The following is a 22090-nucleotide window of genomic DNA, read 5'->3' on the forward strand; positions in this document are numbered from 1 at the left end:
GAGTGGTACTGTATACGTGCGCCTCTCAGGGTAGCCGTGGGTGTTCTCATTGGAGGTCAAACATTCTTGACCCAAACTTTTTTTTCATAGATTTTAGGCTTTCATTATCTTTCTACTTCCACGTTTGCTGGGTAAGTGAAGGGGAACAGTGTGTGTGTGTGGATGGCAGGGTGCCAGCAGACAGGTACAGTAGATGTGCTGATGAGGGAGGGCGATAGGCAGCCCCAGGCACAGACAGGCATACCCGGGCAGGCTGAGACGCAAAGGCAGGTTGGGACGTGGTTCTGTATGCTGATGCTGCTCTACTGGCTCTGCTTTAGGTGAGGCATTGGAGAGAAACGTGGGAAGGGGAAAAAACAGAATAGAGGGCAAAAGGAGAGTTAGAGAAAATCAGGTAAAAGTATTATTGTTGAGTGGTGAAGCTGAAAAAAGCACAAAACTAAAAATGAAGGCAGATAATGACAGAGAGCATCAACAAAAATCAATGGAGTGGGTCTAGCTAGGGCCAGGAGAATCAAGCTGGAAAGGGATGATGATGTGTGAGGCTCCAGGGCAAGGAGAGAAAAGTAGAGGAGGAAGAAGATGAAGAAATAAGTGCAAGAGTGAGGCCACATCCTGTTCGCTGGGCGAACGTGACTACTTGCAGGTAAACCAGCTCAGAGGTTGAGACAGGCAGAAAGAAGATGAGAAACACTGATGGACGACTGCCTATCCTCTGACACGTTGTTCCTTCCCCAGCCAAAAAACAGGCTGGACAGGTCGGTCCAGCAACTCTGCTGGCGTCCTTATGTGGGAGGTTGTATGCACAAGCACAGGTAGATCAGAGTAGAGGATTTCAAGAGGCAACCTACCTGCATTACCTCACCTTTATGTTCTAATCTGAAGAAAAAAAAAACAAGCAGATGTGAACACTGCTCTCATAAGACAACAACACCATCCAGCTGTTGTTCCCAATAGAAAACCCCCCGCCACTCAAGCGACACTAGGGTGACATGTTAATTATAAACAGTATTGGACTAAAAGGAGCTGCAGCTGTACCACGAGAAGGCCTGATTCGCTTCCACACTGCTGGAAGTAAAACACACAGCCTGGATTTTGCCACCACTCATAATATGATAATTTCAGCTGTGGATGAGGCTCTGGGTGGTTCCTCTGCAACTTCTTTATGCCAGTTTGAATCCTCAGCCCTTCTTGTGCGGAAAGTTTGTGAAAGCAGCCAAATCCTATCTGCTAAAGGAAAGTTTGTGTTGATCTCTGGTTATTTGAAGTAGCATCACTGAGCAGTTGCTTTTAACATTTAAAAAAAAGAAATGTTGCCAGAAAAGATTATCTACCTCTAATTTTCTATAGAAACATGTGTGAATGTTCAAGCTCCAAGTAGTTTTTGGCCTCAGTCAATCATTAGTTTCTGTATTATGTTTCTAGGATCATACTAAATCCCCGCTTGGACTGTGGACCAGCATCCCCTGCAGCAGATGTTTGCTCCTGGCATGACAGTATGAGCTCCATCACTGACAAACTCGCTCTCAGGATCCAGTGCCAGCAGCATGGACTTGGAGAAGCTGTGACATAAACTCAGCAGGACAGTGGAGTGTAATCTGCAGCTCAGACATTATGGAACAGATCAGTCAACCCTGTCTGGAGAGGTCCTCGGTAGGAAAGTCGGCTCAATGAATGTACACTTACCGGAGTTACCACAATGGATCTACACATTGTTTGACTTTTTCTTAAGTGAACCCCGATTAATATTTTCCCATATATGCATCTGCATTTGATATTCATTGTTTATTTGCGCCATTGCTCATACACTGCAGTTGTGACATATACAGTTTTTATTCTGGACACAGTATCAACGAGCTGGAAATGGAAAATGAAAGATTTGATGTTATTTTCATTTTTAGTCCTGTTTTTAGAGACTAAGGCAGCGCTAACACCAGTGCAGTCCCATATAAGTTTATCTGGTGGAGGGCACACCTAATGTTTCCTATTGTGTAAATGAATTTATACACATGTGATCAATATTCCTCAGATGGATCACTCAGTCACTGGAAATGTCATGTTTTCATTTGACATCTTGAATCTGTGATCACAAAGAGGCCATTGTAATCAAGGTGCTGATGAATGCAATCCAAAAACTTTTCTATTGACAATGCATATCCTTGTGACACATTGGCAGCCTGTGTTAATAATGGTTAATGACCCTGACAAGCTGTTTATTCTAATGATGATTTATAGCTCCTCATCCTTTGTTGTGTGTGTGAAACCCTCTTAGCAGAAATTAAAAAAGTATATCCAGGCTGCTGTTTGTTTTGTCATTTCTGTTTCAGATCTTTGGGATACATAACTGACAAGATGCTTTCATGATGTTCGTTATGTGTCTGTATGTGTGCCAGTATGTGCCCGGTCTGCTGTTAGGGGGACTATCACGAGTTGTATCACTTTTCTTTAAGTTTAAAGTGGAAATGGAAAAGAATATGACATTAAATTAAAATAAACTGAAAGCTTTTGGACATCACAGGGTTTTACTTCACTAATGCGAATCACTAATGTGAATAATAGGTACATTTTGAAGTGATATAAAAATATATTTTATTGCCAGGCCTTTTCTAGAAGTAGCAAGAGTTTTCCTGAAAAAGATGACATCATGGAAAATGTGTGAGTTTAGTTCCTGTAAATCTTGTATGTATGATGTCGGCACAGCATGATGCTTAATGTCAAAGTCTTGGTCATTATTTATCAGACTGCAGGGAGTTTTCACTATTTTGTAGATCAAAATCCCCACAGCTCTTCAGCCTCTGCAGAAAGATATTCCACTGTAAACAATAAATGCATTTATTATTTCCTATTAATATAAGTGAGTTCAACAATTCAGCAGTGACTTCCCATTTAGTTGTCTTTCACTGTCAATTTCAGCTGTGATTCAATAAGGGTTTGCTCGGGAGGGGGAGGGGTAGCAGAGTTGCTAAGGGGGTAATTATTCCTCAAGGGGTTGCTTATTGTTTTCTTTCTCTCTGCAATAAAACAAAGTAGGCCGGGTTAGGCTCCATTGCAGTGCGCTCTGGCTTTTATCTGGCACTTAACAATGTTCTGGCATGTTGTTCAAAGCATCATAGGGATAATATTAAGAATCAAATTTGTGGGGGACAAGGTCATCGCCATCTGAAAAAGAAAAGGGTGTGTGAAGACCCTGGCACTGACGTTTTGGAAGTTGAGCTTCATGACATCTTTATGGCCGTGCTTATGGTCAACAAAATTAGCATGTCCACAATGGACTTCCCTGCTTGCCCCCCCCCCAACACATTTTTTTCTCCCCCGTTTTTTTTCACACACATACACAGCTCAGGGGAAAAATGACCTCTCTGCAGCTCTCAATTCACTGCACTTCTATAGCCCTGAATGGACCGGCTCAACAAAAGGTGACATAATTTTCTCAGGGTTTGATTGGCCCCCTCCATGCCACAGTAGGTGACATCATGCACCCCCCGCCCCAACACATCACAACCAGCACACAACTAACCCTTCCCTCCATGGTCTTGGATGCTGGGTTGCCAAGACAACCGAGCTAGGCCCAGGCTGTGGGGCAGGACTTGGCAGTATATTGTGGCTTGGCTGGCCATAATGAGCTCAGCCAGCATTGCTCTTGTGTTTGCGGTAAACAGTCTTGGGAAATGATAGAAGGAGACGGGAAGAAGGGGAGGGATGAGAAACAGCATCTTGAATATAATGGCGGCTTCCCTCTTCATTCCACCTCTCATCTATAGGAGAGATGATGTAACTTTCTGCAAAGGAAAGTATTCCGGCAAGAAGTGTCAAGCCACAAACTTTTAATGTCAAGCATGAGCATTGTCGGCCGCTGAGCTCTGATTTGAAGCTCTGCCAAGTTTTGGTGCAAGTTTCATTGTGTCTCACTTTCTCTCTCATGAGGTTCAAGGAGGGAGTGTGTGGGTGTTTGCTGGATGGAAGAGAGAAGCCGTGATTCATTTTCTTTAATTAATGAAGACATTGTTGCAGTGAAAAGGATTCATGCCATTCAGTTTATCCACTCATTGTATTATTTTAAAAAAATTAAATTTAAATATAAGAAACCAAATAAAGACATGGATGGCATGTTTTGCAGATAAGCTCTTTTTTCCTCTTTTCCTTTGTACTCACGATTTGGAAAAGTATAATTGGGTTGTTCCTCCACTCATCTGTCTATGACATCAAGTAACAAATCCTGTTTTTTTTCAGTATCACAGCCAGAAGAACTGCTATTGGCTGCCTCGCTCAGCTCAGTACAACCTGTGACCCCGACTAATAAATGCCACTTTTCGTGCTGGTGTACATCCAGGACTATTACGGGCCCTCTACACCAGAGTATCACACACATACAAATGGCCGTTTCCCCTTGGAATTGTCGTTAATGAGGATAATTTGAAGTGAGGTTGACATGCAGCCCAGAGCCAAACCTTGTTGGTTCCAAACACTCCTGCAGCATAGACGCCTTTAAGCACACTCCAAACCATTTCCTCAAATTGGAGCTGCATCTGAAGAAAAAAATGACACAATTACTACTTGGTCTTGGAAAACGTCCACATTTCATGTTGAGCATGACATATTGCATAAAAGACTCACGTATGACACATTGTAGTGCTGGTACATACTGGTATTAATGGAAAAAATAAGATGCCATGCAGCTTTCTGTCTTTATCTTGTCAATCAAGCCAAGTCTCTTACCTGCCTCTTTACAGTTTTCATGCTTTCATGCTTTCTTGCTGTTGCTTTTGTAGTGTGATGCAATTAACTGCAGTGTGCCGGGTTGGCCCCGCCTTGGACTTCTTTGGAAGAAAGCATAGCTTTAGCGGGTTTTTGAGCTTGGATGAGCACTGACTGGGTATTGGTTACCTCTGGCATGCTAGGGGTGCGTGGGTTCTCAGTGACCATGACGTCGATCCTCAACTCTGCTTGCACAGGAGAAATGGTGGGAATCTACTACTTTCCCTTTTCTCTGTATTTTCCACAATTGTTCTTTATAGAAGTAACCTATTTTCCAACAGGTTTTCACATTCTAATGTGTCATGGGATTCACCTTGAGTGTATTATTACCACATTTACCCAAGTAAGAACTTTATCAATACATCAATAGCAAATTGATAGTGACATTTTGGTTATGTACTTCCCAAAAATCATAAAAAACATAGCATTGTTTCTAGTTTATTCATAGCGACAGCCTTGATTGGCAAGGTGACATAGACGAGGCAGTTGCATGGGAAACAATCCCTTAGTCTGGCAAAGCACCCTCTCTCACCCTCTCCATCCCTCGCCTCTCTCTCTCGCTCTTAATCCCCATTGAGAAGGGGAAGGGGGAGACTTGGGAAGCAGGAGATGATGATGAGGAGGTGGAGGGAGCAACAGAACAGGCCAAAGGCTCCACTGACATCCATGGGAATCTGCAGATCCATTCAGTGGTAATTATTAGCATCAATGCAGAGAGGCAGTGACAAGGCGAGGGGCGGGGGCAACGGGGTGTGGGAGAGTTTTGGAGGTGGGGTTGGGCGGGATGGAGGGGGGGTTGGTGGTGTTGGTGGGGGTGGTGTTTGTAATGAGAGTGAGAGGGAGAGAGGTGGAGAGTGATGCTGGTTTGCTTTCAATTACGGCAAAGATGATGTGAGCTTGACCTTATGAGCAAGCACATTTTGATTCAGAGCAGCATTTCCCTTTCCTTTATGTCTGGTCTCTGGAGAAGTGATTACAAGAAAAGAAATATTTATAGACAGGGGAACTATACAGGACCTCATCAAATGTGAAGCCAGTGATCATGAACATTTGATATCTGATTAAGTCATTTGCCATTTAGTTTTTATGTTTTAGGTCACACATGACTGGGTCGATACCTTTACAGGCAAGATCGCTTCCTCACACTTTACTTTTAATTAATTTATAGCATTGTTGTTCAATTATTTGCCTACTAATGGCACATTCTTCATGCAAGTGTGTCACAATTTTTCATACGTATGTGTGAGACAGTAAAAGAATTCATGTGCCTGTGTGCTTCCTGCCTGTCTGCCTGGAATGAAGGGGTATGGTAGACATTCTCAAGTCCAGGATGCCAGCCCTCTGTCCCCTTTACATCATACATCACACTGACAGGCCATTTCACTCCTGGATTCAGAATTCCAGCTTAGAGACCACCTCAAACACTTTGGGTTGTCCCCGCTTGGTGAGAACGTCACTCCCAGCCCGCTGAACACCACTTTTGAACTTTTGCCGACTGGCCGCAGAGTCAAGTCTGTCCAACATGGGGAAATTATGACAAACAATTTTTATTTTCTCCCCTTTTTTTCTCTCTTGAAAATCTGAAAATTTTCCAGCAGAGGGTGATTCAGCAAAGCAGCTTTAGTGGCTTGACCTTTACTGATGGCAAAGAGGAAGGATCAGATTTAAATGGAAGACACAAACATTTTTAGAGGTACTTTTTCCCCAACAGTGTTTCTCATTTCTTCTCTCTGTGAAAGAGAGTTAAAGTCAAAGGTCAGGTCAATACTTGTCCACTTCGTTAGAAGGTCTAGTCACAGTTTGGAGTTTACCTTGGGAAACACAGTCAGATGGAGATGTCTCATTATGCCTCTGGTGAATTTAGACAGAGGGTGTCAACCTGTCAACTGCAGGGATGAAATGTCTTCATGCGAAACTGTCAGAAAGAAATGTTTCAATTAGTATTAGATTGGTGCATTACAGGCTCTGAAAAAAATATTATATGCTAACACATACTGAAACTTCAAATGATGCATATGTTTGAAAATAAAACATCAGAATCTGTATTTTTTTAAGTTGATCATTGGAACAATTGCCATAAAAAGCAGATATGAAAAACATATGCTGACATGACATGCCCAGAAGCAACATTCTTTTATGGTATCTAAAATGCTGCCTGTTTCACGTGTTTTCCTCAAAAGTGTTTCACGCTTCCTGCATATGCTGAGACATTTTGCTTGCCCTAATGTATTGTTTTTTATAAATGTAACATGTTTGTCTCTGGGAAGTCACTGCTGCCTCATTGAACAATGCTTCCCTTTTATTTACTACCACTGAAAAAGCAGGTAAAGTGCACTGCTCATTTTGGGAAACCACCCCTTGCAACAGTTGCTGCAGCAACAGCAGCAGCATGATCTTTGATGATATTTCCCCAAGGGTCCTATTGGTTTTATTTTTCTTTTGTATGAGAGTTGTACAGTGAGACTGCACTCCATATCTGTCTTGGCTGCTGTCTTTGCTGCATCCCACACTGCAGGAATCCTCTGGTCAGAGAAAGGAGTGACCCCTTGACCCACACACACAAAGTTCCTTTTTACACGCAGCATATGAATTTTTGTTTCCTGAGCTGGCAGAGGGGTGATGAACAACAAGAACTCACACAGCAATCTATCACAATGATAGCACGAACAAGCTGGTGGTGGTGTGTCACTCATACGGTGGCATTGTGTGCAACATGAATGTTTCCCCCATGTCTTCCTGCACTAAGTCTGAACCCCCTCCTACTGACATTTGAACAGAGTAGCTTAAACACACTGTAGGTATTGTACATACTTACACACATAGCCATATCTCACATAGCCAGTGCCAGTTCCAGATAAGACCTGTCATTCTGGGGTCTGGGATGGTCGATAGCCATCAGCTCTCAGGGTAGTCAGGCCCTGTTTACACAGCCAGTGAGGCCCTCAGCACCAATGTGCACTTCTGATTCTGCTGCTTCACCCCTGTTGCACATGTATCTACACCAGGATAACTGATGGTCACCCATATTTGCACACAGCCAAGGACATAACAAAGATATGGAAAAAATCGACACCATCTACTCCTTTCCCACCTTCTGTCGGGGACCAGGGCACACTTTCAGTCTACCAGTGTTTATACAATACGCTGAAAAGTGAGTGAGCTACAGGCCAAATTAAATATTCTAACCACCACACAAACCACTGCTGTGACCCAGATCAGATTTTAATGAGTTTATTTTTAGGCTTTTAATGGTTTAGAAGGATACCCAAGAGGGTAAAGGTTAAACCCAGCATGCATCCTGTGGGCAGAAATTTGAGCAATCCAAGACAAAATTAGGCCTGCTTTTTATCCTGAAACCGAGGATGATCAAAATACTGCAGACTCAGGGTTTTTCTTCGCTTGTGTTTGTATTTCAAAGGCCGCTTTGTCTTCCTGTTCATCCTGCTTGAAATATAGCCCAGAAAGTTGGCGTTGTGTGATCTTATCAGCGAGCCCCAGAATATTCTTGTCCTCGCCAGAAATTCACAATACGTTCTACTTCTTCAAAAGCTCTGGGGTCAACATAATTCTTCTAGAGTATACCATTTTCAATCAATTTCAGATGTACTGTCTTGAGGAAGATGAGTGACATCTTACATAATTATCACCTTATTTAATTTTAAGGTTTTGAAATTTGTTTGCATAAATGTTTAAATTAATGATTTTAGCATTTTGCTTTTCTCATTTTCTACTTCTTAGTTAAATACAATTTGATATGATGAAATGTCAAATGTGTCAACTGAATTTTATCTCTATTATGAATCTTTGTTCATCATTGTTATATTATTATTATTATTATTATTATTATTATTATTATTGTTCTATTGTTACTGGTTATTCTTATTGTACATTGATTGTACATAGTGTTTATACAGTGTATATATTTTTTACTCAAGTACAATGTTAATCATATATTGATTGTATATATTATTATACATCTATGTAAAAAATTCTAAATATTCTACTTTTATATATCTGGTTCTTTACATTCCTCTGTAGAATATTGTGAAGGCATTGGCAAGGATGTGTGTCTTGTCACCCACCTGCCTTTGCGTGTGCATGTGCATCGTTTTACACATGCACCAGAACAAACAAAATGGGGACACACACGTAAAAACATTGCTCCATAGTGCTACTAGTGGTCATAAACTACACAGGGTACCTTTAAGTAATGGAAGGCAACTAAATATTTCCAGAAGTTTAAGGTTTTTAAATCAGTGTTTTATGGAAATTAAAACGTATTCATGGTGCAGATGGTCCAGAATGGTCACCTAGATGGAATAAGCAGTAAGAATTTTATATTGGAAATGTATTCAATAATGACAATTTAATGTCCTCCAAATGATGATGCTAATTCCATGGCCAAATCAATCATAAATCATTTTACGGACATTTTCAAAGTTCCAGTAATTCTAGAATATAAGCTCTGTGCATTTTAGCAGTTCAAAAGCATCTGGACACGGCTCAACAAGTCCATTTGCTAAAACAACACAGTAATTGATCCGAGCTACTCACCAGAGTTTACTTTCCCTGTGCACAGAAACAAACATGATTTCACTCATTTTAGGGAATTTTATTTGGATAGAAAAATGCATTGCACTGGCCTTTGTCCAGTCACTGAGAGTAAAGTGCAGCAGTAGCGTCTGTTAGTGGCAACATATGACACATAATACAACTTGATAGGGGAATGTGGAGTGCAAAAAAAACAAACCTTTTTTTAGTCTAAAAGGCCAGATCATCTGAATATGGATGTTTTGAGTGATACGCTCATATGCTGAGGCACGTTTTGATTTTCTGGGGCCTGAACACACATCAGTGGCTGACAGTGAATGGTGTTTTAGGGTGGGTGCCTGATGTGACTAAGTCAAGACTGTGCAAGATTTTCCAGCAGTTGGCTCCATGTGTCCTTTCTCTGGGGACGTGTGTGTGTGTGTGTGGACCAGGAGCTGAGTACTTTCCAACCCCTTTTGAAAATCTGCAAGACTTGTGTGCCAAAATGCGACCTACACTGGCTGTTGATTGTGTATATTGTTCAACTTGAGAAAATGCAGCTCTAATTGTGAACTGCTTTGTTTGGGTGCTTCTGTCAGGTGTGTTTTGATATAACCTCTTAGCAAAGGCATGCGTGGCATGATTGTGGGTTGTGGATGCAAACGTGAAAAGTTTCGTTGTTCTCACTAGTGGATAAAAAGCATTCCCACATTGAATCCTCCTGAGAATGGCAATTAGCAAATAGTCCCATCTGCACCTGAAGGAGTTGACAATGACAAGTGAATTGAATGACAATGTCATCATTGCAGGTGAGTGCAATTTGCCACCTGTTAGGTGGCAAATTGCACAGTTTCTCACGGGACATAATATATATATATAATCTAATATCTTAGAAATCATGATTAGTGTATGAAGCTACTCAACAGAAATCCTTTAATTTTCTTGCTTTTCTGTACTGTGAGAAAGTAGCACACATATCATCGAATTATCCTTTTATCAAGCAGTAACACAACCTTTGTTCACCTTTTAAAGACTACACCTAGTCCTACCTCAAATCCAATCTGGTCACACTACTGTACTCACATACTTGACATACAGAATCAGACTATTATGCACCTGTCAAGTCAAGCTGTCGCTCCTGTTTTGATACAATCCTCTCACATTTCACCGTATTAATTTAAAGCACCTGGGAACTCCCCTGAGAGGGAAAGCAAGAGAGGGACTTATTCAGTGTAATAGACAGAGGGAAGTGACAGTGGCTTTGTGGTATAAAATGGGGAAACATTCAGCTCAGCAATCGAAAGAATCCCTCCAATGTATCAACGTGCTAGGCTCTTGTCTATGTTTTTACAACCATTTACAATCCATGTTGGAGTCGCTCAGTGAGCCAATGGACATAGGGTGCGAATCTGTGGCTTCACAGCTGGAGCCAAGCTTTGCATATCACATTGTTAGGGCTCTTGTGGCGGCCATAATGACAGCGGTGGTGGTGGGGTTACGGAGAGGTTACGACGAAGAGCCACAGTTTATTGCCAATGGGGGGACCAATTGTCAACACCACAATTTTTTTTTTCCGCTTCACATCCAGATCTTCTTCAGAAATTGGTGTAATTTAAAGCCATTTAAATGCATTATTTATAGCTGTTTTAAGACTGCATAAAATGTTAAAACTTTGCTGTTATGGTGGGGGAAATAGTTTTAAATGAACATAGAAAGTGCTTAGTATGGTTGATAACAAACACAGTGTGGGATGGATGGATGGGAGTGAAAGAGTGTCTTGGGACTGGAGAACATCCTGTCAGCTGAGCTCCCTCTCTGCCTCTCCCTCCCTCCTTCCTTGCGTTGCTCCTCTTAACAGCTGGCGCTCCCAACTGCATGCAGGGTGATGTGTGTGTTGAATGGGTCTCTCTTCAGGGTGTCCAGCTGAAGCGCGGCTTGGCCTGGAGTAGTGTTCTGGGGTTACCTGACCTTTTGACCCCTCGGTTAACCTCTAAACTTCATCTCTCCCCAGGGCCAAACACATAGCCATACTGAACGCATTAGCCTGCTGACCCCCTCTGTCCCGCTTGTTGATACACTGGATACTTCATCCTCACTCATTTGCAAAGAGTATGAATCTAAAAAATTAGGTATGATAAAGCATTTGAGGTGACCAGGAAATGGCTCTGCACGTGAGCAAAATGTCAGAGCATGCTGATGCTGAGTGGACAGGGGCAGTTTAGGACATGACCACACCAGCAGCGGGCTCAAAGTCTGCTTAGGCAGACTTAACCATAACTGTGCAGCAGCTCCTGATAGAAGTTGAAGGCAGACTCTTTAGGCCTGCATGCTGCAGGGCTGCCAGGCTGGTCAGGTGGAAGGCTTGGGGCTGGGTGACTGCCACGGGGTAGCACCACACCTCCCTTAGTCCCTGATCTGCCCAGCGTGCACGGGGCTTAGGGCAAAAGCCGGGGATTATCTCCACTGCACTTCCACCCCTACCACCCACTGCCTCCTCGCAATGCAACACCACACAGTATTTCACCTTCTCTCCCTCACTTTCTCTTTCCAGCACCTGCATGACCCCGGACAGAACACACACACATGCTCATACACATTTATCAGCATATATATATAATACATGAACCTTCTCTGTCTAGTTAAATACATTTTACGCCAATCAATGGCCAACACACTCTTTTTCTCTTGCCACCTCTCTGTTACACTGATATCCTGATCACCAGGCAACCTCCATAGCAAAACTAACTTTACTTGTTTTTCACGTTCTTTCTGATTCCTTGTTGGTTACTCACCCACACAGTCAGTCATCACTCACTAATCAACTCACAAAGCATTTCAATGAGACATGTAACATAAGATTGAGAGGATAATAAAGTCGCATTATAGTCATGCAGTAGGTCTGAGTAAAGACAATTTATGTCATAAATGTATGTGCCTTTTCACTTTTAAATTCCCATAATATAAATATAACGCAACACTGGACCTGTGGTGAATTTCACATTTGATTCTTATTCTTTCCTGAAACAAGTTCTGTATGTACCTGCATGTACAAACGTGTCTTTAATGTTGGTGTTGCTGTGAAATTACTGTAAAAAGTTATTTTTAGATGAGCGGTGCAGCCATTTTTATGTGGTTTGCATGATTGGGCAGATCCTTGTATTTGTTAAGGGTTAAGGATGGATCCTTGTTGTGCAGAGGCCTCTACCTTGCTCTCTGTAGGGCTCCTCTCTGCAGGACATGGCTTTAAAAAGGATCTTGTGTTTCATTTCCTCATAACTCACAGCCTACTGTGTGCTCTTCTGCTATTCTGATTCTTTCACTCTGTATCTCTGCTTCTCTTCCTGTCTCACACACAAATAACACAGCCCTACCTCCCCAACAACTGACAACCCTAATGAGCTGCCTCTCACTCATGATGTCATATGTGAGTGCTGACAAGAGTCTTGTCTGTCTATGGGTTGAAAAGCAAACAGTAGCTGAAAAAGATGAGTACTGATGCAAAAAAAAAAAATTAATCAGCCTTCACAATCAGATGACATCAGTTTGCCTGTGGCTGACCCTGCGATGCAGTAACAAAAAGCATTGAGAGATAAAAACCCAGTGGATTCATCAGATATTTAAGATGAAGTGATACAGCTGTGCTTAGGAGAGTAGGGCATAAAAAGATTAAGGGAATTACCTCATTATGTTGGAATAGAGATGTGTCTCTCGCAATGATTCAATTATATACTTTTTGCAGGGGGAAGGGTGTAGGGGTATATTTCTGCATCCGTCTTTGAGGGTTTGCACTGTTGATGTGTGACTGTGCCTGCAATACAGGCCAAAAGCTGTAGCGAGGCAGCTGTGGGGAGGGATCTGCTTGGCACAGTGATATCATTTTTGTGTGAAATCAGAAGATGTGTGCCATTCCCCTTGCATTTCGTTGGATGGTGTTGCTGATGTCAAGTAATATCAAAAGGATTCCTGTAGTATTGGAAGACAAATGTATTACAGCTTTGTACTGTCTCCTCAGCTCAGGCTTAGACAAGCTAAACAAGCTAAAATGGCCTCCAAGAGAGTGGATGTGTAGGGACATGTTCTCACAAGCACTGCTGGCTTTGGCTCAGACTCCAGGATAGAGGTGGCAATGTGGGTGTATGCATGTGTGTGTACATGTACAGTTGTGTATTCTAGTGGGACACTGGGGGAGTGGTAGGGAGCACAGGCAATGAATCACGGGCCTGATGCCAGGTGAGATAATGACACTGACGAACAGAATTGTGGGTAATGGGGGCGATAGTAACTGTGGAAAAAAAATTATGTAATTTTGGCCCCGATCTAGAACCACTGGTTTCATGGAAGGTGGCAGCTTTAACTTGAGGAGAAGATGAAAGGGGGAGGAATGAGAGATAAGGGTTTGAAGGGTGAGGTGGAGGGGAGTTTTTGGTGTGATGGACGCGATATGGAAGGGATTACGTGATATTTAGTTAGTTCTTGGTATGCACTCGGGCATAATCCATATGGCATATCTATATGTAGAGCATGGTGGCAGAGCTCTATGTACTGTGTAGGAGCTTTATCACAGGACATCCTCACCTACTTCTTCTCCTCTCCTGCCTGTCCTCTTAGCCTGGTCCCAGTAAAACCATTTTGCAGGCACATAGCCTCTATACCACGCCTTTCACCTGCCTGTGTCTGCAAACACATTGCCCTCACATACTGCTGGCAAAAGACCACATAGGCGATGCGCAAAGCCTGCATGGTTGAATTCTCACACCTGACAGATTGTTAAAAAGGGCAGTAGAGAATTAGAAGCATCAAATTAGCAGCTGCATCACTTTACTTTTCAACAGCAAATTGTATGTTGATCTTTTGACTGATGTTACTTTTCTGCAGTTTTGAAGAACAAAATATAATGGACAGCATTCAGACCAGCAACTTACAAGAAAAGTCAGGTTAGGTCTGCCTCTTAATTTTTATCAACCAGACACATACATTATGCCTTAAACAGAAACAGGAAGTATTGTGAGTAATACAGGAAGTTCAGACAAGGACCTTAACTCTGCTGGTTCATCAAGATCAGGATTTACAAAAGACAACAAATATATCTTGGTTTGAAAAAGCCTGCTTGGTTTCAGGTTTGACACCCCTTAATCTTTTATTTACTGCCCTACTGGTTGGCCGGGAGCATTGTGCAATCCCTTTTGTTCACAGCTTACTGTAGACTTAACTAGAGAAAACAACTTCAGTCCATATAACTTAGAAATCTGATTGAAGTTCATGGTGCATGACGGAAATCTAGATAGATTTATAATGCATGACAGGACGTGCATGCACAAGGGCTAGCCCGATTTAGCCACAGCACTTTTATGGTATAGTTTGGATCTTTGAGTGAGGGCTGCCTGCGGTTTGAGGTGAAAGCCAAGGCTGAGCTGTCTAGGTGGGCCTACTGTGTTAGCCTAGCTCTGACAGCACCTGGGACTGGTTAGCATCCTTGCTAGAGTTTGATAGAGCTGCTGGACAAAGTTCAGCTGCGTAGGAGAGGAATACAAGTTACAAAGAGAAAATTTGCTTTTTTGATGTTAGCATGCTGCCACATGTCCCCTGAACATTCTCAAACCTACCAATCAATTCACACATGCACAGCGTCATCAGTTCAATTCACTTTGGCCTTATTGGCAAACACGTTTACATTGCCAAAGCAGGTGATCTAATATCTTTCTTTCTCTACATCATATACGTAGCCGCTTTACAGCTGCAAAACTCAATACCACATTTTAGTGTACATACACAGATCCACACCAGCTGTGCAGAGGGCACAAATAATATAAAGCAAATGGACTATAAAAAGAGAAATACAACATAGCTCTTACGTAATTAACAACATTATTTAATAAGGCAAACAATGCTAATGTTTATATGTTTATATGCCATTAGTACTAGACAGGAACGTACAAATCAGATCTTAATATATCTGCTTATTGCTGTAAGCATGCATACAAACTTAATCAGTTGTGAAGTGTAATGTTTACTGCATTCAGTTCTTCAGGGTAGCAAAAGAGTTGAGCACCTCTAGCAGGCTGTGGCTCAGGAGGTAGAGCGGGTTGCCTGTTAATCGGAAGGTAAGCGGTTCAATCCCTGGCTCCCCCTGGTTGCGTGTCGAAGTGTCCTTGGGCAAGATACTGAATTGTATGTATGAGTGAGTGTGAATATTAGTTTCCGTTTGAGCACTTAGGCTCAGTGTGTGAATGTAGTGTAAAAGGGCTTTGAGTGGTCGAAAAGACTAGAAAGGCGCTATACAAGTATGGAGCATTTACATTTAGCATGCCCACCAGAGCATAGGTTGTGACCTGAACACACTCAGTGTGTAGAGCAGGACTTAAGATTAAGGCACTGTTTTTCTACCCAGCACACATAATACTAATTTCTCTTAAATTTTTTTTCCATTTGTGTCTTTAAAGGATGTATTTTATCACCACTTTAGTTTATCCACTATGGGTACTGTGCCCTAATCCCAAAATGGTCCTTCTCCTTGCTCTCACATACAGCCTTAATTTTCACATTAGTGCAGGGTTAGAGCAGTGGTTCCACCTCCATTGCCAGTTGGCTGTGATCCTTGTTCTGGCTCCAGCATCTGCCCCAGTACAGCAGCATGGCAGCTCAGTCCAAACTAGGGGCCGGGGTCAGAGAGAAGGGCTTCTCACTTGTGACGCACTCATTACAGAGGCTAGGGTAAGCCTTCTTCGCTGGATGGATGGGGAGATGTTCTGCCCTGACCAGGGTTGACCTGACTAGACGACCACAAGCACTTGGCCGGCTCCGGCTCATTTTTGGGCTGCCAGCCCACCTCCATGTTCTGTGCTCCATTTGGGCTTTCTTGATCCGTCCCAAACAAAACCACAAAAGTGGAGGGGCTGATGTAGTGAGGTTGCTGAGCTGCTCTACCCAGCAGAGCAGTGAGGTCATAGACTGTATGCCCCAGTCTAACACTTGGCATGATGCATGGGAACTGTCTTTGAATCGCTCTCAGCACCCGTACCTCCTATCCCTCTTTCCTTTCCTGCCCTCTAAAGTCCTAGCACCTCATCATACTTCAACCTCCTTGTCTTGCAGAAAGGCAGGGGAACATATGGTATCTATATCATGGTCATATATTACTCATCTTTGAATCTCTCAAGATCCCATCCACAAATGCTGCACCAGCTTTCCCACACAGCACAAATCATTAATGTCCCGGCATCTTGGCATTACAAAATGGGTCTATGACGTGATATGTTAGCATAACCGCAGTGCTGCCAAACAGGGCTATATGGTACGGCTGACAGGATTTTATATTCAGATACTGTTACACGTCACAGAAGGGTATCAACTCTTGAGCCAAACCTACAGCTTTCTCAGAAGACAACATATCCCTTACTTTTCTTAAGTTCTGTCTTGTTGAATATATAACATAAAGTATTTTTTACCTTAAGATAATACATGCATGGCGGCTCATTCCTTTGCTGTGGAGGGTGAGGGTGTTGGTTTACATGTTCAAGAACCCCTCTCCGGGGACAAGAGGAAGCTGATAAGTGGCAGCAGGGTAAAATAAAATAGCTGAATCCTGCAGAGTAGATATTATGCATGCTGGATCCTGCTTTCTAGTATTTTGTCTGACAATGTTGCCCAGTGCAACAACAATATGCCAAGCAATTGTGAATAGGAAAGAGGAGAATTTTAGATTTCCTTCCCTGTCTGCTTTGCAGTTACTTGTACACAGAAGACTGTTACACATCCACAGCTCGGTTGCTGCCTGGGCAAGCTCCAAGGGCAATTTTGTTGTACCATACAGTGTTGAACGGTAATATCCCTCTGTTGTACAAACTGTGCTGCACTTTTATTCATGATGAGACATGCACAGCTTGGGAACATATTGCTTGTCAGTCATACATTACCTTGTTCTAACACCTTCACAGACACAAAGGTGCCAGCATTGTTTCTATAATGCTCCCTCTTCCCAGGGTTTAATTCTTTATTTTACAGTGGAAGACAAAAAAACCCCTCACTTCCTGCATCAGGACGTGTCATGTTTCTGTCTCACACAAACAGCCCCTTGTCTCGCAGTGCAATTTACCTGTCCCATAGCCATGAGGGTTGTTGTTCCCCTTCGCTTCGTCAGGGCACAGAACACAGAGCACAGTTCACTGGGAGGACAGGCTTATATAGATGTTGTCTTGGTGATACACAGCCACTTGAGAATGAGACAGGATTAAAATTATGGGATGTCATATATGGGTATTGTCAGAGGGAATGGCGCAGTTCTTTGTTGTTTCTTCAGTGACTTGAGCAAGTGTATGTAGTGTAGTGTTATCCATTTTTTTAAGGATTCAATCTCATTTTAACATTCAAGTATTTTGGTTTACACAAAATAATACAGAGCAGTCAAATGAATCATGGTTAAGACTGACTATAACAAAATCCTCATATGTGTTTTAACTCTAAAGGACTATTTGCTGCCCAGCAGTGTGAGTATTTTGCTGCCTTGCCAGGTTTGGTGCCACAGTAAAAAGCATGTGAGCCCCACCCCGATGGGACTGCCTACAGCGCTGAAGGCCTCAGGCCAAGGGTAATTAAAATTGTATGAATATACGATGCTTAGACTTGTTTGGCCTGTCACTCTAGCTAGAGAGTCTCAGTCCAAAGTAAGTGCAGCTCTGTATCTGATGGCTCTGTGCATGGTGTGTATTTGCAAATGTAGTGGCATGCATGTGTGTCAACTAGGTGAGAGAGCAAAGGGGAGTAATTGAGGGGAATAAAGTGTGTGTGTCCGTGTATATGTTGGCACAGCGCAACACATACTGCTCCTCGTCCATAAGTATTTTGACAGTCGTGGCTCGTTAACAGATTGGATCCAACAAGGTTTCCAAGCTCCATTCAAGCTTTGAAATGTAACAGTTTCATTGTGTGTCACATTAAAAGCCTCTTCCTAAATTCACCATGAATCTGTCATCAGATTGCAGCGGTTCCAATTCTTGTTAGCTACTTTATTACCACGAGCCTTAAAAATTAAGAGGAAAATTAAGTGGGGGAAAGAGAATGAGATGAAAGAAGTTAGGTGGGGGTGCCAACATTTTATGATATTACCCGGCTTGTAAAAGCACACTGGTGATGATTTCACATCAGTGGAAAATGATTCATAAATCACGTAGCTGCAATATCCACTAAAATCTCTCTGAGGCTCCCTTTTACATGACCATGACTTGCAAATAGACCAGGATGCCAGAACATATTAAAGAGAACTATGTAAAGTGTGACAGGTCACATGGAGGAACATGGGTGGTTTTGAGCTAAGTACATGTCTTCAACCTTAATTCCTGAAAATGTCAAATATAGCTGGATCACAAAAAGGTTATCCTGTCTAAGTGATGATGAGGTAGACGTGATTACCATGACAATTATGACCCTGAAACTTCCTCTGGTGTTGTGATCAGTCACAACAGATAGATAAGCAGCTTATAGACATGCATTGTTTGGAGGAAGGCGCACAGGTTTTGTTTACGGTTTTTGGAGTTGCTCTTAATCCCCACATATGCATCATTTACATATAAATATAATTCTGTCTGATTGAAAGAATGGTGTCTGAATGGATGTTGGAAGCATCATATGTATTTGGAATATAATCCATACTGAGCCCACTGAGCTTTCCTCCCACCCTCACTTACATTATCAGATGGAGGAGTTTGATAAGCTTGCCCACACAAAAGGAATGGAGACATGTCATCGTTCAGTGAGGAGACATGTCATCACATCTAAAGGTGCACTTTATCACTAGTGTTTTCCTTTGCATTGTCGTAACTACAACAGACTTTGAATGAAGTATAACAACAAACCTTAGATGGTGTTCAGAACATGGTGCTTTTCCACTTTTATATTTTTGGCTCACTTGAATGCATTGTTCACCACACATTGACAAAAAACCGACAATGTTTTTATTTCAATAGTTAAAATTAAATTGCGTACTGTATCAAAAATATCATGCAAGGGAGAACACCAGGTAAACAATTTGACGGTAGATTAAACGCAACACAACATACATACATGCTTCATTTATTTATTATGTTACAATGCATAGTACTTTACAAAGATCTGGCAATTGCAACCTATCCAAGCATGCCGGGAAAACACTGCATAGTATGCCAATATATTACGGGGCTCGTATGACATGCATATTCTGACATGCATTAGCCCAATCCTGCTGTGAGGTGATATTGTTAAGGTCTGAACCGCTATTTCCATTCCATTCCACAAAGTGTAAAAATCTTTTAAGATGTTGGTGTATTGGTGATAAAATGCATTACAGTCAGTTTTGAAGTCAAAGGTACTTGTCACTGACCCTGACCGTGCTTTAAACTTTCACATTCATTAAATCATTCCTTTTATTTGAGCACGCCATTAGTTATTCTTCGGACCCATTTGTTTCTTGTTGCGCTGTATCTATGCAAACAGGCCACTAATCAGAAAATCTGAGTCATGCAGAACACATAAGCTGACAGCTTGTGCCCAGTAAACTGTGCTGGGCGGGTGAGACACATGAACCAGTCTGTGCTACAGTACTTTATGCCACACTTACACAAGTATCTTTAGCCACTGTTATTTGCCTACTTAATGAACATTACAGTGATTACATACTGGGCTATACCTGCCAGCTTAATTCTGTGCTGTGAAAATGCAATGTATGCACTCTCATTGTTAGTTGAACTGTTTGAATCTATTTTATTCAGTCCTTAAATTTCTGGGACAATCACACATTTTTGTGCAAGTACACATATATGGCAAATAGCTGCCTTGAATTTCCTCTACAATATCAGGTGTATTCATATCGAATACAGTTCCATCTTTCAAGCACAAACTTTGTTTCCCTTGTTTCTGATCTATGGAGACAGATGGAGATGACAGCTTTGTTTAGTGTGAAATAATGGGTGTATGGTGAATATGAAGGCCTAACTTGAGAAGACAAGGTAGTAGCCCAGGGTAGAGAGTGATAACTGAGGCAGCTCTACCTGCAGCTGCTTGTTTCTCAAGTACTAAGAGGTGTGTGTGTGAAAGTTTGTTCAAGTGTGTATGTAAGACTGTGGGGCTGCCAAGAAGAGCCTATATGGACAGAGGGGAGTACAGAGAATAGAACGAAAATTACGGTATATGTAGGGGGAGGAAGGAGATGAGAGCAAAAGTAGTATGAGAGCACGCTTCAGTGGATTGATAAAAGAAATGCGAAGAGGGGTGGTGAGATGGAGTCATCCAGGGTGGAAATTCTGCTCTGACACAGGCCTGTCAGCACTCCCAGCAGCCATCTCAGAGCACTGCCATTGCTATGGTGACTGAAGAATGTTTTCTTTAATAATAGGCAACTGCGAGCCCATGAGCGTCCCCGTGCACAGATACACTTACTCATACTTTAACGACACCTGTCAGAGGAGCCGTCTCCTCCAAACCTGATGAGCTCAACAGCTACTGCAAGGAAATGCGCAAGCTTACACACACACACACACACGCAGACGTCCTTAAAGATGAGTGGAGTCAACAGTGCAGTCAACAGATTGGAAGTCAAACTCTTCATGAAAGACGCCTGAAGGAAAAGAGTTTTGACAAGGAATCTGTCTCGCTGTCTCCGCTTGACAAAACACCAGCTTACGTACACTAAGTGGAACTCTGGGGAAGTGAGAGAGAGGAACAAATTAGTGATATTGTTTGCAGAGGGATGTTTGGGGGCCTGCATCTGATGCTATCACTACTGTCTGATGACATCTCACCTTCAAGTGATCCTGCGAGATGGTGCACCAGGGAGGGAGGCTTGGTCACGTCTCATTGCCGTAAGCTGGATAACATGCAGCTGTTTACAGCACAAGGCAGACCCCCCCCTTTTTTTTTTTATTGTGTTGAAGTTCCCTTACTTCCGATGCATGTCTTCACAATCAAGTTTTGTACTGTGTTGACATAAATATGATTGCTGAAAGACATGATTTACTCTCTTCCATATAAACTGTGCTGTCATTATCAAAGTGTAAATCTGCCAACATCTCCCTTTGCTTTCAGAATAACAAATGCAATCATAACATGCATTTTTTCATGTTCCTGTAAAGTACACACTCGGTTGATAGCTGGTCACTATTAACCTTAAGTACAGAAGGTGCTCATTAAAACTGAAATTGATATGTCTCTCTTTCCAGTTGCTTGATGCTTTTGTTGAGTATGGGAATGGCACTATACGCCAGAGTGCTCAGCAGCGGGTCATTTTGGCTCTGTGGCCTGTTGTGTCTTTGTCAATCACCTGGCCCTGGGAGGAAATGACTGTCTGTTGCGCGGGCCAGCAATACCCTGGCAGGCACCTAGGACAACTGAAACCATGGGAATGTCTATCAAATAGAAACTCAGGGCACTGTATTGCATTGTACTATGTATACATTGTTAAAGAGTGTTTTGGGGGGGGAGAAACAGGAACCTGCTGGAGATTTCCTTGTTTAATGAATTTATCTTATTTTTTGCAATGACTGAATCATTTGATATTTTCAAGCCAGCAGATTTGTTATTGGACAGTGCAGCTGATGATCCAAAGTGTTTCTCAAATAACATGCATTAAGCCAGAAACTTCATGCTGCATTTACTGCTACGTCTCAGTAACGATCCAATTTTGTGCCAAAACTATGAGGGCAAGAAGAAAGAAGAACTAGTGAAGTTGAAATAAAATAAATCCATAAGAGTAGAAATATTAAGGTTGCTGTTGTATTTCTTTTGCTGTATCATATTTGGCTACATGACATAATTATTTTTAAATAAAGTAATATGATAT

General features: G+C 42.2%; 1 long non-coding RNA gene across 1 annotated transcript in view; it reads left to right on the forward strand.

Moving 5' to 3' along the window:
• Positions 1-2296, forward strand: part of LOC119890062 — a 54886-nt gene extending 52590 nt beyond the window's left edge. The window contains exon 4 of the long non-coding RNA XR_005442188.1: positions 1426-2296. This is a non-coding gene — a long non-coding RNA (uncharacterized LOC119890062). The remainder of the gene's footprint in view (positions 1-1425) is intronic.
• The last annotated feature ends 19794 nt before the right edge of the window (positions 2297-22090 follow it).

This window comes from Micropterus salmoides, unplaced genomic scaffold, assembly GCF_014851395.1.
Source record: "Micropterus salmoides isolate LMB-PRFRI ecotype aquatic unplaced genomic scaffold, ASM1485139v1 Ms_hic_scaffold_10, whole genome shotgun sequence".
Taxonomy (NCBI): Eukaryota; Metazoa; Chordata; class Actinopteri; order Centrarchiformes; family Centrarchidae; genus Micropterus; species Micropterus salmoides.